The following is a 14,678-nucleotide window of genomic DNA, read 5'->3' on the forward strand; positions in this document are numbered from 1 at the left end:
ATTCTTAGGGTAAAATCAAATACTACTGTGGTAAAATATAAAATAAGTAAAATAACAGTACATTGACACCCTTGATAGCATTGTACTATACTAATAGATCAGTGCCTTCCTCATCCATTATCAGAGAAGCTTCCTCCTGGTGCAGATGGGAAGCAACACAGAGATCCACAGTCAAACATTATACAGAGAGTGAGAGACCATGGAATACTTAGCCATTAAAAGAATGTCTCTATCAAATCCCTCCCCTCAGACTCAGGGAACTCCATGAAATAGAAGTCAGAATTTTGGACCCAGAGGTGATGGAGAACACCAAGAAAACAAGACCATATAAGTCAACATGATTAAAACTCATATGAACTCACAGAAAACAGGCAGTGTGCTCAGGGCTGTCAGATTTTGACCTGTTTTTGTTTTTATATTTATTTTATTTTATTTTTATTTTATTATTTTATTTTATTAGTATCCCCTAAAAGCCTGTTTGCTTTCTAGTGAGAGACAGAAAGAGAGTGGACTGGCTGGGAAAGAATATGGTGAGGAACTTGGAGAAGTAGGGAGGGGGGAAATTGTAATCAGAGTATATTATATGGAAAAAATCTATTTTAAATATAAGGGAAAAGAATAAAATAAGACAAACTGCCAAAAGACCACTTGTTACGTAATATGTTTTCCACAGAGTAATAACCCCCATGAACCACAACTACTTCTTTGACTACAGGCACTAGGGCTCAAAATTGTTGCTACTGTTAGTGAGAACATACCCATTGTTGTAAACATACCATAATGCTCTGATATCAATTTACTGATCCTGGGGACCATTTCTGTATCAATAATCTATACAAAACACAGATACGCTGTACTTTGTAAAAGAGTCATTCTCCAGGATATTTCCTATAAAAATTGGCACACCAGATCATTTATAGAAATGTTTCAAAATATATAAAATAACCATCAGATAAACATTTGCCACAGTAGCATAAACATGTGCCATAGGGCAATGTAATTCTTCAAGTTCCCTTAACTAAAAGTGTAACAAGTAAACCAACAAAGAAAGTCAAATTCCATAGGGAGTTAACAATGAAATTAGTGTACTGAGTGCCACCATTCTATGGGGGATTTCTTTCTTTATTTTCTTTTTCTTTTTCTTTCATGTATGTGCATACACTGTCACTGTCTTCAGACACACCAGAAAGGGACATCGGATCCCATTACAGATGGTTCTGAGCTACCATGTGGTTGCTGGGATTTGAACTCAGGACCTCTGAAAGAGCAGTCAGTGCTCTTAATCACTGAGCCATCTCTCCAGCTATTTTTCTTTTTCTTTATTGAGTATGTTTTTCTGTTTTAGCATTGTGTGATGATCAAAGACATAGACTTGGTAAAAATACATTGAATTTGTGTACTTTTTTTTCGCCTATATTGTGATTTTCTAAGATTACAGGCTTGGAAAATACTATATCAAAGTACTGAAAACTAGGGGCATTGGAACACCTGAAATCTTTCTGATCTTTACTTCCTCTCTCCAAGCCTTCTCCTTCATCTGAAATGAGATAGAAGAAGCCAAACTTTCTCTACTCAAAGATCGGTTATAGAAAGCAGAACTCCAACTGCTGAAGCCAAGGCACAAAACCTGACCTTTTTCAAACACCTGAAGTAACAGTAGTCCTGCCTCACCCAGGAAGAAGGGACGCTATCCAGAGATGCCCAGAGGATTCCCAGCTGACAAGCCTCCTCAGCGGTTACCACCAGGACTCAAGTTTTGAATAACCATTCTTCATCAAACTTAACCATAAAAGCAGACAGCTTTTCCTGAACCCTTTGGTCTTCATCCCTGAAGAATCCCCTATCACATAAAATGTTTCTGGTTGAAAAAAAAAGTACTGTGCTTTCATCTTTTAAAATCACCTTCTGTTTAGAAGTGTCCCTGGTGCCTTTATGAGAGAAAGTTACTGCACCAACCAATCTGACATTGCCAAGGTAAGGTCACGGCAGGTGGGGCTGCTCCAAAGAGATCATCTACAGTGTTGAGGATACAACTCAACTCTTTTCTGGAGCACATAAGACTCCAGGCTCAATTCCTTTCACCACAAGCAATCAAACGCTATCACTTCTTCCAGGAGCTGAATTCTTTGGCATTCCAATTCTTCTTGTCCTTATCATTTCTTTTAGAATAACTGAATGAGCAAGTTTGGATGACGTAGTGATGTTTCTACGTGAACATCGGTGACCAGAGATGTACTCCTGGGAGTTGTGACAAGTACCAATACTTATTCACCCCTGACACTATGGGGCCATCAAATACCCCCTTCACCCATGAAGTGGCTGTAACAATGAACACAACCCCACACAGGATGCCTGTTGACTAAGACAGACTCTTCCCCTCAGTGACCGCACAGTGACTGACATTCAAGTTTTAAAATCAGAGTCCAGCTAGTGGTCTCCTACCTACTACTTTGACCCCTGTAACCTCCCTGGGTTAAGATTTTATCTGACTCAGTCACGTGTTCTAAGAGATCTCTTCGGTGGCTTCCTGTCTAGACTGTTAATTTTTTTGGAGGGGAAGGGTAGAAGTTGTGGCGGAGACGCCAAAGAATAGTTCTCCACAACCGATAGCTTCTGGTGGGGGTATAGGAGAGGAAGGACTCAGTTCTATTTCAAGGGTCGGGCCACTAAGAATTTGACCTTGCTTCAGTGAATATATGAATATATAAATAACACAGAGTAAACTTTCTCCTTTATAAATTATTTTCCATCCTTTTTTTTTTTTATTTTACTTCTTTTGGGGGAGGGAGTCACAAAGGGGGGCGGGAGCACATGGAAGGACTAGGAAGGGATTGTGATGGGGTGCTTTATGTGAAACTCCCACAAAATCAATTTAAAAAAATAAATGAGCAGATTTTAGCTGGAGAGATGTCTCTGAGGTTAACGGTTCTTGCCACTTACTGCTCTGCTCCTGCAGAAGACCTGAGCTGGATTCTTATCACCCACTTCAGGCAGCTCAGGCACTTGTAGTCCTGTTCCACGGGCTCTGATGCCCTCTTCTGGCCTCCATAGGTACTGTGAGCAAGGGCTACAAACCAAGAAGCCGGCACACATAACCTACACAGGAACAAATTTTTAAAGATTTTGGCAATAAAATAGTACTAATTATTTTAATGAACAAATAACTTATGACCTAAATTCCCCTTTGACAGTATACATTATAGTTATTTAGCAAATCGGCAATAATGAAATGGTGGGTTAAATAATGGTTTCAGGAGTTCTGGTTTATGATGTAGCGATTTTCTTTAAGATTAGTGGGAAAAAAAAACTGAATGTGACATATTGGAGAGGTGTAAACAAACATTGCTGAAAAGAAGAGGTTATCTCTTAAATCCAGGTAGAGGGGAAAGAAACTATACATGGGAGGAAGAGAGCCAAAATTATCAAAATTTATTTCTGTTATTAATACTATATCATATTGCAGGGTATTGCAATTTTTCTTATCAGTTCACACACACACACACACACACACACACACACACACACACACACACACACACACACCTCTAGTCTTGACTTTAAAAGCAACTGTTCATGAAGCTGGTAATTAGTAGGGTAGCTTCTGCCCCCCAAAATGGAACATATGTAAGATTGTATCCAGTGCATTTCTAATTATTCTCATCAAAGGAGTTTGTGGTGAGTCCAGCTGAGCACGCTGAGAGACAGCACCCAGCAGGGAGCTGACAGTAGTTTGGATCCCTCTTCAGGGCTAGATCCCCAGTTGGTATCAGAAAGGACCCTCATTGTTCTTGTTTCTTTCGGCCTCCAGTCCAGCTCCTGCTGCAGCCCCCCACAGTGGACCTACCATCCTGCCATGGGCCATCTGGAATGGCAAGGTCAGCCCATTCCCAGTGGAAGTTGTTAGCTCTGTGCCACAGTTGAATCCTGGGGTTTCTGTGGACTTGAATTTTTCACAGGCTTCCTGCCCTGCTAGGAAGCTGATGGTTCTCTTCTCAAGCCACTGTCAGCTTCCACTGGATCTCTAAATTATAGGACAAATCTCGAAAGCATACAGAGCGTCCCATGGGAGCTGCAAGCTGCTGTATGACACTTTCATAACTAAGACCTGATGTCCAAATTTGAGAGGAAATCAGTCCCACCTTGTTTTAGCACTTTTGGAAATGACTTAACATCTAAAATATATAGGAAAAATTATAATCTTAAAAGATAAATAATTTTTAAATAAAAAAATAAAATATATAGAAAGAAAATGACAGGAAAGACCCAATAAACAGTTAAATTAGTCATTTAAAGCTTGGGTTTAGAAAAACATTGTAGTCAATTGTTGAATTTCTCTGAGCTCAGAGAAGTCGTGTGGCCTTGTGGTTTATCTGAGATACATCTGGAAAGGGGTGTGTGCATGTGTGTGTGTCTCTGTGGAGGATGTAGTGGTATAGACTCACAGAGTTGCAAATGGTGATCAGAACGTCTATGTATTGTTATAAAACACCCGAACACTATTAACTATCAGAACTCTTCACCCAAATTTATTTGTAAAAAGAACTTATTTGATAAGGCTACCAGGTGGCATGACCCTGCACTATTTCCTAGGGAAAAAAAGACAAAGAAAAAGTAAATTTCTTTTATTCAAAAAAATTTTTTTTCCTTTGGAATGATATGGGGACGTCTTAAAGCAGATTTTAATAGCCATCTTTCGTAGTTACTAAACCTAGGACATTAAAGAACCCTAACCCACTGGCCCAACCAGGTGCACTAGGTTTGGATTACTTCTAGCTATCCTTTTTTTATTTTTACTTTTATATTTTCACACCCCCTCCCACAGTTCCTCATCCCATTCCTCCTCCCCCAACCCCTTCTCTAAGAGGATATTATCCCCTGCCAGGCCTCCCCATTCCCTGGGGCTTCAGGTCTCTCTAGGATTAGGCACATCTTCTCCCCTTGATGCCAGACCAGGCAGTCTTTGGCTATCTGTGGTTTCTTTTTTATTTTGTTTTGTTTTGTTTTGTTTTGTTTTTTGGGGTGGATCGAACCAGCTCCTCTATACTGCCTGGCTGGTGGCTCAATATCTGAGAGATCTTAGGGGTCCAGGTCAGTTGAGACTGCTGGTCTTCCTATGGGGTTACCCTCCTCAGCGTCTTCCAGCCTTTCCCTAATTCAACCACTGGGGTCCTTGACTTCTATCCAATGCTCATGTTCCCCTTTTCCCCTGCCTGTCCCCTCTCCTACCCAGATCCTTCCCTCCCTCCGTCTCCCTTATTAATTTTTCTCCCTCCCAAGTGAGATTGAAGCATCCTGACTTGGGCCCTTCTGTTCGTTAACCTTCTTGAGTTCCGTGGATTGTATCCTAGGTATTCTGTACTTTTTTGGCTAATATCCACTTAATAGTCCATGTATGTTCTACCTCACTCAGGATGATATTTTCTAGTTCCATCCATTTGTCTGCAAAACTCACGAAGTCCATGTTCTTAAAAGCTGAATATATGTTTATACGCTTTTATTTCTGTTTATACACTTTCAATACTCTACCTCCTCCCCATTACTCAAAAATGAGGTCCCCTCTGCCTTTCCCAAATGTCATGCTTGGATGCTTGGCACTTGACCAGCGAATTGAAAATGATCCTAATTAGTGTGGTAAAGAAGTAAACTCTCGATTTCAGTCTGTTAAATGTGCAGAGGCAATGGTTCTTGCCATGTTTTCCTCCTGTCTAGGTGATTACTTAAGGACACAGCTCAATTTGAAATTCTGAGCCCATGTCCTTTCTAGAGCACTGACATGTGGACACATTTCTTTCCAGTTTTGAACAAAACAGCTTACCCAGGGAATATGTCCTTCCTTTTTTGTTAGATTGTATTATTTTTATATCTATGAATATTTTTCCTCCATTCTGTATCCATGCTTGTGCCATATACGTTTCTTATGGCTGCAAGGGTCAAAAGAGAGTGTCAGATCCCCTGGAACTAGAGTTAAGCATGGTCATAAACAACCAGATGTATACTGGGAATGTGTGCTCTTTGCAATAGCAACAAATGCTCTTAACTACTGAGCCATGTCTTCAGCCCAGAGTAGTTCTGTCACAGTTTCTCCTATTCCTCCAGGCCCTAGTGCTTCCCTCCAGATGAGTCACCTGATGCTCTTCAAGGCACAGTCCCATCTTCCTCTTCCCCTTTTGGATTTCTCTTTCTGCTCTCTCTCCCCTTTCTTCTACTTTTATCCCTCCCTCTTCTAGTTTTAATATTAAAATCAGGTATGCTGTACATGAGTACGCGAGTCACCATTCTTCTTGTTAAGGAAAACTGTATTCAATGTCATTTGTTCAAGTGTTAAGGAATCCCATGAAGAAAAAGAATGAAAACTAATACAATACTGTCTTGCGGTTCAAGAGAAAGACCATGCTGAACTCCATACACAGGATAGCCAAGTGGGAATTCACAGCTGGAGAATACATTGATAAAAAAGCCATTATCAGGAGAAAAGAAGATGCTGATTAAACTTCCATAGCATAATTCTAGTCAAAGACCAGTCATGACACATTGATATCTCTTGTGAGATGCAAAGAAAAGCAGAACCCAGGTGGTAATGGGTTCTTTCTAAACTAGAGGAAAATTTCTTTCTAAAGCTGAATTTTATAAGACAGTGTACAGAAGTCTTCAGACGTCTGATTAAACTTTGGCCAAGCAGGGAGTCTTTGTCTCCAAATCACCATTCCTGTTTTCTTGGTTCTTAAAACCCTCTCTGTCTTGATGCCGCCACTGCACCCAGACCACCACTGAAGTACATATTGAAGCACTATGTGCCAGATTCTCAGTATAATCTCTTAAAGTTGAAGCCATGTTGATTTCATGAATAGTATCAGCACCTACCAAAAAGAATTCTGTCATAGCTTCTTGACAGGATAGTCTGAGTTTTCTCTCTCCTTTAACGGCCAACCATTTGCTCTTTCCTAATAATAAGACTGAACCCAGGCTCTCTTGCATAAATGATATATTCTCCGACTCGTAGAGACACATGTCATGAAATTCAAACATTCATTTACTTTTGTACATGTAATGGATAATTATGTGACTGATAGGCTTCTCAATGGCAAATGTAATTGGAGATGTCACTGAGAGGGACAGAAAATGAAGTGTAAAGCCTGTCATGGGGAAGATAATAATTCAGATAGTGTACATGGATCTGTGCTCTTCAACTCTAATTTCTGTCCCCAATCATCTAGCTCGTTAAAAATATTCTAAATTTAATGACGTGTCCATATGTTCATACAGAAATAAAATAAGGCAGATTGAGAAATACCATTCCTCTGCAAGCTTATTTCATCCTTACTGTGCCTACTCATAAGTAAACACATTTTAAACCTACTTTTATTAATTTTGAACTCCTTCATGCAAATAAAAATAAATATCATTATATTTTCTCATTTCCCACATTTTACATAAATAAAATATATATCTATACTACTAGTCATCTTCATTTTTCTTAAATATAACAAATATTTTTCTAAATTAATACATGGGGAGCTTGATTATTTTTCTTAAATGAAGAATACTCCATTATCTGAGCATACAGTAGTTTATTGAATCAAGATCCCAATTATATACTGTTGCTCCATTCCAATTTTAGATGGGATATATGTTACATTACAGACTTTGCTGAGCGAGAGCCTACAGTCTTTCAGTCCTTAAGTCTGGGGCTGCACTACTCTAAAACAATCACCTCACCCTGTTGGCATCATGAATACATCAGTGTTGTGTAAGTAAAATGCTAGTCTTTTTCACGTGGAACAGTACTAAGTCATTTCCCCTCTAGAGTATGTTTATGTGATTTATTTTCATAGAGAGGGGAAACTTCACATTTATCATTGTGAAAGTTCATTTTGTTTGTTTCCATTCATCATTCCCACGTTCTCACATGATTTCTTGAATCTTGACTCTATTATTAATCATATTAGCTACTCTTCACAGTTTGGGAGCATTCACAAATTTGATAAGTGTGCTTTCTATTTTTATCCAAATAATTGATCCTTTTTTGGTCTATGTCAGTAAATATCTTTCTTGGAGAAAGAAATCTCCTTCCTCTTTCTCGAAATTTATTTTTCTTTGTGTAATCTTAACCTCATCCCCTCAACATTCCCTGACTCTGTATTAGTACTACTTTCCACAACATCTATACTCCTCCCTCTGTATGATTTCTCTTCTTCCTTCGGTCTTTACTTTCCCTGTTATATCACTTTAAATAGATATCGCTGGACTATGTTAAAATCCCTTTTATTTTCTTCTTTTCACAGATAAATTTCTCAAATGTGTGGGCTGTAATCAGGATGTCTACTTTCCTACTCTTCTGGCTACCACGTGATCGCCATGTACCTCTAACTCACAAATATTCCTACAGATCCTACAGATATTGATACCTGAGTGATTTGGCAACCTCACATACAAGTGTCTCCCTGAAAACAGCCATTGTTTCTGGATAGGAGCTTTCTGCTCTCTAGCCTCTGGGCTAAATTCACGATGCTTCTGCTTGTCTTATCTTCACCCAGGTGCACGAAAAAAATGACCTAAGACACTCAGAGCAAAGTTTGACCACAAATCTGCAGAACCCCATAGTCTGTCCAAATTGATTACACACACACACACACACACACACACACACACACACACACACACACACACACACACACACATATATATATATATATATATGAGATAACCTCATAATATTGCAAATTTATTTTATTTTGATGTAGATCGAATTGCAAATTTCATTTGTCCCTGTAACACCAGGCCCCAAACTCACTTGGTTTTCCTCACTGATCTCTGTATATAGAATGGAAATTTGGGATCTCCCAGTTATGTTGTAAAAAAGTGCTCTTCTTGGGCTTTGGAAGAAGTAAGTTTGAATGTGCTTTCATATTGTCATGGATATTACCCAAGAAAAGTAAGAAGGTTGTACAAAAGAAATATATATAAAGAAGATTCCTCCAAGAAGGGTTAAAATTGAGCTACACAGGGTCACCCCAGTGAGTTCCACAGGATTTGAAAAACTCCAATCCCATCTCTTAATCTCCATTACCCCCAAGTTGCAGTGGTAAAAATCCAGCATAGGTTACAGTGCTAGTTTGAAGCATTACTGTAGACTGCATTGTATGAGCAAAAGAGCATACAATACAGGAGTACTATATGACACTGCTCCTGGGGAAGCATGAGCAAACATCTCAACACGTACAGCTAGGCAACAACAGAGCAAAATAATAATACCACCAAAATCAACAAGTTTGCTGGAGTGGTTTATAGAGGCATGGACAATTGATTCAAAGTCAGCTTCATCATTTCAAAACCTACATGAGAATAGGTGACTATTCATAAGAGCTAGAACACTAAAGCTTTCTGGATAACTATCTGGTAGTTTGATAGATAGAAGAATTCTTCCATAGACTGGGCTTGTCTTAGTCTCTTCTTTCCTGCTTATATAGACTTAGTAGGGAGAGGCCTGGAATATCTGGCCAATTTCAGGACTTCCTTAACTTAAGAGTAGTTTTCTTCCTGAATCTTAAGACATTTCTATTTAGAATTTCCTAAATCTTAACAAGCTTCCCTCCTAGACCGGATGTTTCAACCAGAAGGAAGCTGTTATATAACATGAGAAGGGCCTAGATCTTGAAGAAGTAATTCTTAAGCTTTTGCATTGATTGAGAGGGAAGTGATTGTGAACATGAAAAAATACCCTTGGAGATACGCACTTCTTTAAACTATTGATTTCTCAATCCTTAATTTCAGACAAATTTCGGCAGATTCTTAATGCTGAGAGGCACATGTGAAGATTAAGCACTGAGCCTAACAATTGCCTTGGGCTAAAAGAAAGAAATTCAAACTCTATTACGAACATGAAATCCGAGGACTGAATAAATCTATGGTGGTTTCTATCTACCCAGCTTTTGTGGATCCTCGAAGATCTACTACTAAGTATGTGAACTTAACTTGGCATTAAGTCTGGTGGACTATAAACTCCATTTGAAAAAAAAATTACTGCTATTCAAAAAATGGCCTTTTACATAATGATGACTTGGCAAACACATACTAAATTGATGTATTTGATTTTTAAAAATTTGTTTTTTATCCTAAATGTAACATTCAAGTTAGTTAGGAGACAACTGAGAATTGACATTGTGATAGAAACCCCACACCTAGTTAAAGCTCTCACCCTTGCTGTGGATTCATCAGCAGAGAGGGGATGCAGGGAAGAAGACAGAAGGGTTTTTAAGTCTGTTCTTAACCACAGACACGTAATACCTTTGTGGAGTCTTCCAACGATTAATTGATTCCTAAGTGAGAACAAAGCCATCACGTATTTACATTTGAAATAAATGGTACACAAGAAACTCCTAGTTCTCCATTGTGCAGAAAACAGAAAAAACACAAATTAAGAACAAAAAAAGGGAAGGGAATTAGTACAGAACATAGCTAGAACACAAAATTGGGGAGCAAAAAAAGGGAAGGGAATTAATACAGAACATAGCTAGAACACAAAATTCTCTTCTGGAATTTCATTATTGTTCAGAACTGTAGGACTTAATGATAGTTGAGAAGTGAATTAGCAAGATGAACTGGTTTTCTATGAAGAAATCATACTCCAGCTTCCTGACACTCTTCCTTCTAAGAGGCAGAGGTCTGGGGACAAATGTAAGAATGATATAGAATCTGGTGACCGTGAGAGGAACAAATGAGTATACATTAGAACATCACTGATAAGAAAGCTAGAAATGTGTGTAATAAGCCTTTCAAAAGAACTACTGATAAAACTCATTTCTAACAAAAAATAATAAACACAATATTAAAGCTTATACCCAATACAATGAAGACAATGAAGACTCCACTGGGTACAGGTAGAATTGGTGAGTTGATAAATAAAAAGTTGATTCTGAGTCTGCCAAGTCTGAGATACACTAGAATCTATCTTCTTTGCGCTATAACTTCCTCCCTCCATAAAGCTAAGACAATAATATTTTTAATATTTTAATGAGGATTAATTAAGAAAATATAATGTGCGTTGAACAGGGTGCAGGTAAGCACTATCCATACACGAGGTCTTCATTTCATCATCCCACAAGGAATTTCTAGGTTCCTCGGTTGTAAAGGATACATATTCTTCCATATGCCTTAAATTGTCCTTAGATTACTTATAATAACTAAAGCAATGTAAATGCTATGTAAATCACTGAATTGCAATTAAATGTTTATATACCTTCAGTGCACATGCAGCTTAGTGTTTCAGGTTTTTTTGATTCAAATATAGAAGCCACAGCTACCGGGGACTACCCATACATGTCTGAAAATAGTTCCTATTCTCACAACAAAATTAGTATATGAGGTCTCCAAGTCACATAAAGATACAACTATTGACACTATTTTTGGTACTGCGAGTCCATTATATTTGCTGATTATTCTCTCTCCTGACCATTGCAACATCTTATAAATTACTCAAGGCTTACCTCACTTGTTATCCCTTGCAGATATACATTTCCATGTCTAACTTATCTGGGACTTGAAATCCTCTCATCTGTCTTTTACACTACCTTTCTAATCAGTATAAATATTACCACAAGTAGTCACTGTTTGCGGTTACACTAGCCTAGTTTGCTAGCTTTTTACACATACTAATCTGTCACATAAGAATGCAAGCAGCACAAATATGAATTATTATCCATTTCCACTACCACTAAATCTGCAGCAGTTCATGGGGTAGAATACCTAGTACTAAATTTCAAGTTGTTTCTGTCAGGATCACCAATGTGGGAGGGAGTAAAAGACTCAAATAAACCAGAAAGTCATGCAAATGAATACCAGAAAGAAATTGCCATCAAATTATGCACACACACACACATACACACACACACACACACACACACACACACACACGAATAGTTGGAAATGATTGCACATATCTATAACCTCAGCACCTAGTATTCCAGATGAAGACACAGAAAGATCAGGGGCGGGGGGGGTGTTAGTTTGCTTGCACATGTGCGGTGGAGGCCTGAGAACCAACAGAGGGAATCACCCTGGCTTATTCTTCACTTTGTTCATTGACTCAGGCTCTCTCAATCTAACCCAGAGCTCCATGGTTTTGGGTCATCTAGCTAGCTAGCTTGCTCCAAAGAATTTCCTGCCTCCACCTTCTAAGCTACAGTTATAGCTGGGCTGCCACTGTCCCTAGGCATTTACCTGGGACCTTGTGATCCAAACTCTTGTCCTTATGCATATACAGCCAGCACATCATTTACTGAGCTTACTTACACCTTAGACCCAAGAACCAAACCTTAAAGTATGCCCTTATTCAAGAACGGGAAGTGTCAGTGATATTTGCAGGAAGCTAGTCTATCATTTGATGAAGTCACTATGTTTTCCATTACTGTGTTGTTTTGTTTTATTTTAATGTGCTGATTCTATAGCTTTACTGGCAACTTACTTTTATTTTGTTTATCTATTTAACTGGTTTATTGGAGACAGGGTTTCTTTGTACCTTCCCTAGCTTCATATTCACTATGTAGCCCAGGCTAATGTCAAACTAAAGGCCTTAGCCTCCCAAATGAGAAGACGAGTGTGAACCACCACACCCAATTTACTATTGAACGTTTTGGATGACCAATTTTCCTATCTCAAATATAGATGGAGACGAATTCTCCATCCACTTTGAGGCTTCTTGGGTTCATTTAACTTATGCTCGACACTGCCTTTCAAAGTCCACTGACACATAAATGACTACAGTATAGGAAGAAAACGTCAATTGACTGTGATCATGATATTTCTAAGCAAATTACTCTCACAGACTTCGGTGCAAAGCTTAGAAAAGGGGAAGTAAGTGGATGTTTAAAGTAGATAATAAAATATTGGGAAAATGAAGATGATGGCATATAGAAAAAATAAAGTTAGTTTCAAATCTTGAGCGTCACATCTCTGCTTTGAAATGGAACATGCCGTGCCCTGAGCTTCTGTAACTATTACGTGTAATTCTGATAGAGCACACAATAACTGTGCAGCGTTAATTGAATGTTTAAAACATTTGGAAAATCTACAACCTGGGATAGGGCCTAAACTTTTGGCAAGAAGGTGCTTAATGGGCCATTCCTACTAAGTTCTAGTCTACTGATGAATCATGTGCACCAATCAGAACAGATTTATTATTGATAATGGTGGTGGCAGAAAAACAGCTATGAGACAAGGCGAAGAAGAACCTTCACAGAACCGAGTCTCCAGTGGAATTGGTATTTTTCAAGTTCCTATCTAGAAAGACCCCAATCCCAGCCAGTACCCCAATGTTGCTCTTATCATGTAAAACCCAACATCCTAAAACTTAAATGCTACTTTGATATGCAAAGAGTTCAAACAGAATTCTGAAATCATTCTGTACCAATTCCACTTGAAACGTTTCTAGAAATGTTCTTGGCTCAAAGAAAAGCACTGATAAGTGTTTCGCTTTCACAGAGAGGAGGTGTTTGCTTTTCTGTTTTCTAGGCATGGCAAAGTTCAGAGTGGCTTCAGGTGATCATCAGACTTCTGGAGCTGTAATGCTCTCCGAGGAGCAACTCAATGTACAGCAGTGTGAGTAGAGCTAGACCTTCAGAACTCCAGAGATCAGCTGCAATATTAGAAACTCCGATCTGTTTTGGCCTTTACATCCCCACAACATTGACCTTTGAGTTGTTAAATAAACTGCATGATTGAGGCAGAAACACTTGGTTAAAGTAAGTTAAAATGAAACTACTCTTAGAACGTGGGATGGAGACTTGTTTTCTTGTCCCTGGTGCCTAGACTAGATCTGGTGCATAATCGATGCTCAAGAAACAGTAAGCAATTGGTGAATGAAAATGAATGCATGAATGTATCACCAATTTAATTTATAAACATTTAACTTATAAACATTACTTTAATTTAAGATGTCTATCTACAGAATATGTCCTGGGACCATGAGATTTAGCATGAAGGTAACAGAATTTGATTGTTATAATAATAAATTTATTTAACCTGAAATTTCTCTTTATGATTCAATAATCTCTTTTTATGGAAGCTCACATAATGTCCCAAGAATCAGTCTATCTTATCATTCAAGTCTCCGCAAACCACTAAATCATAAGCCCAGCCGACTGGCACTCTGTGTGTATCTTAGGACTGTTTATGGGTTTTGTTCCTGCTCATGGCATGGACCAACGTTGAAACAACACAGATTCTTTTTTCTAGCTTAGGTAGGTGAAATGATCCATCTTCATCCTAAATTCGGTCTCTAATGATCCCAACCCAAGGTAATTTCTTCTTCGATTTCACATTAGCAAAATGGAATGCTGTCTTTATAGTGAACGAAATCCTTGTAAAGCTCAGCCTTGAGAGAACAATGGATCCCGTCCATTTGTGTGTAAGCTGCCCTGCAAGCTGCCATTCTAAAAGACAAACCAGAGTCTGCCCTGTGTTTATAGGAAAGCTTTGGAACCAGCAGCCTATTTGTGGAGCAGGGGCTATAGCAGAAACTGTAGAATCTTTTTACAAACATCACGTTTTAATAAAAAAGCAGATGGCCAATGAGCTGAGGCAAGAAATAGTAGATGGGACACTGACAGGAAAAGAGAGGATTCTGGGATCCTCAGGGGGATAAAAGAGAGATAAAAGAGAGAAGCAAAAAGATCCTCAGGGGG

The sequence above is a fragment of the Rattus rattus genome, chromosome 18, assembly GCF_011064425.1.
Source record: "Rattus rattus isolate New Zealand chromosome 18, Rrattus_CSIRO_v1, whole genome shotgun sequence".
Lineage (NCBI taxonomy): Eukaryota > Metazoa > Chordata > Mammalia > Rodentia > Muridae > Rattus > Rattus rattus.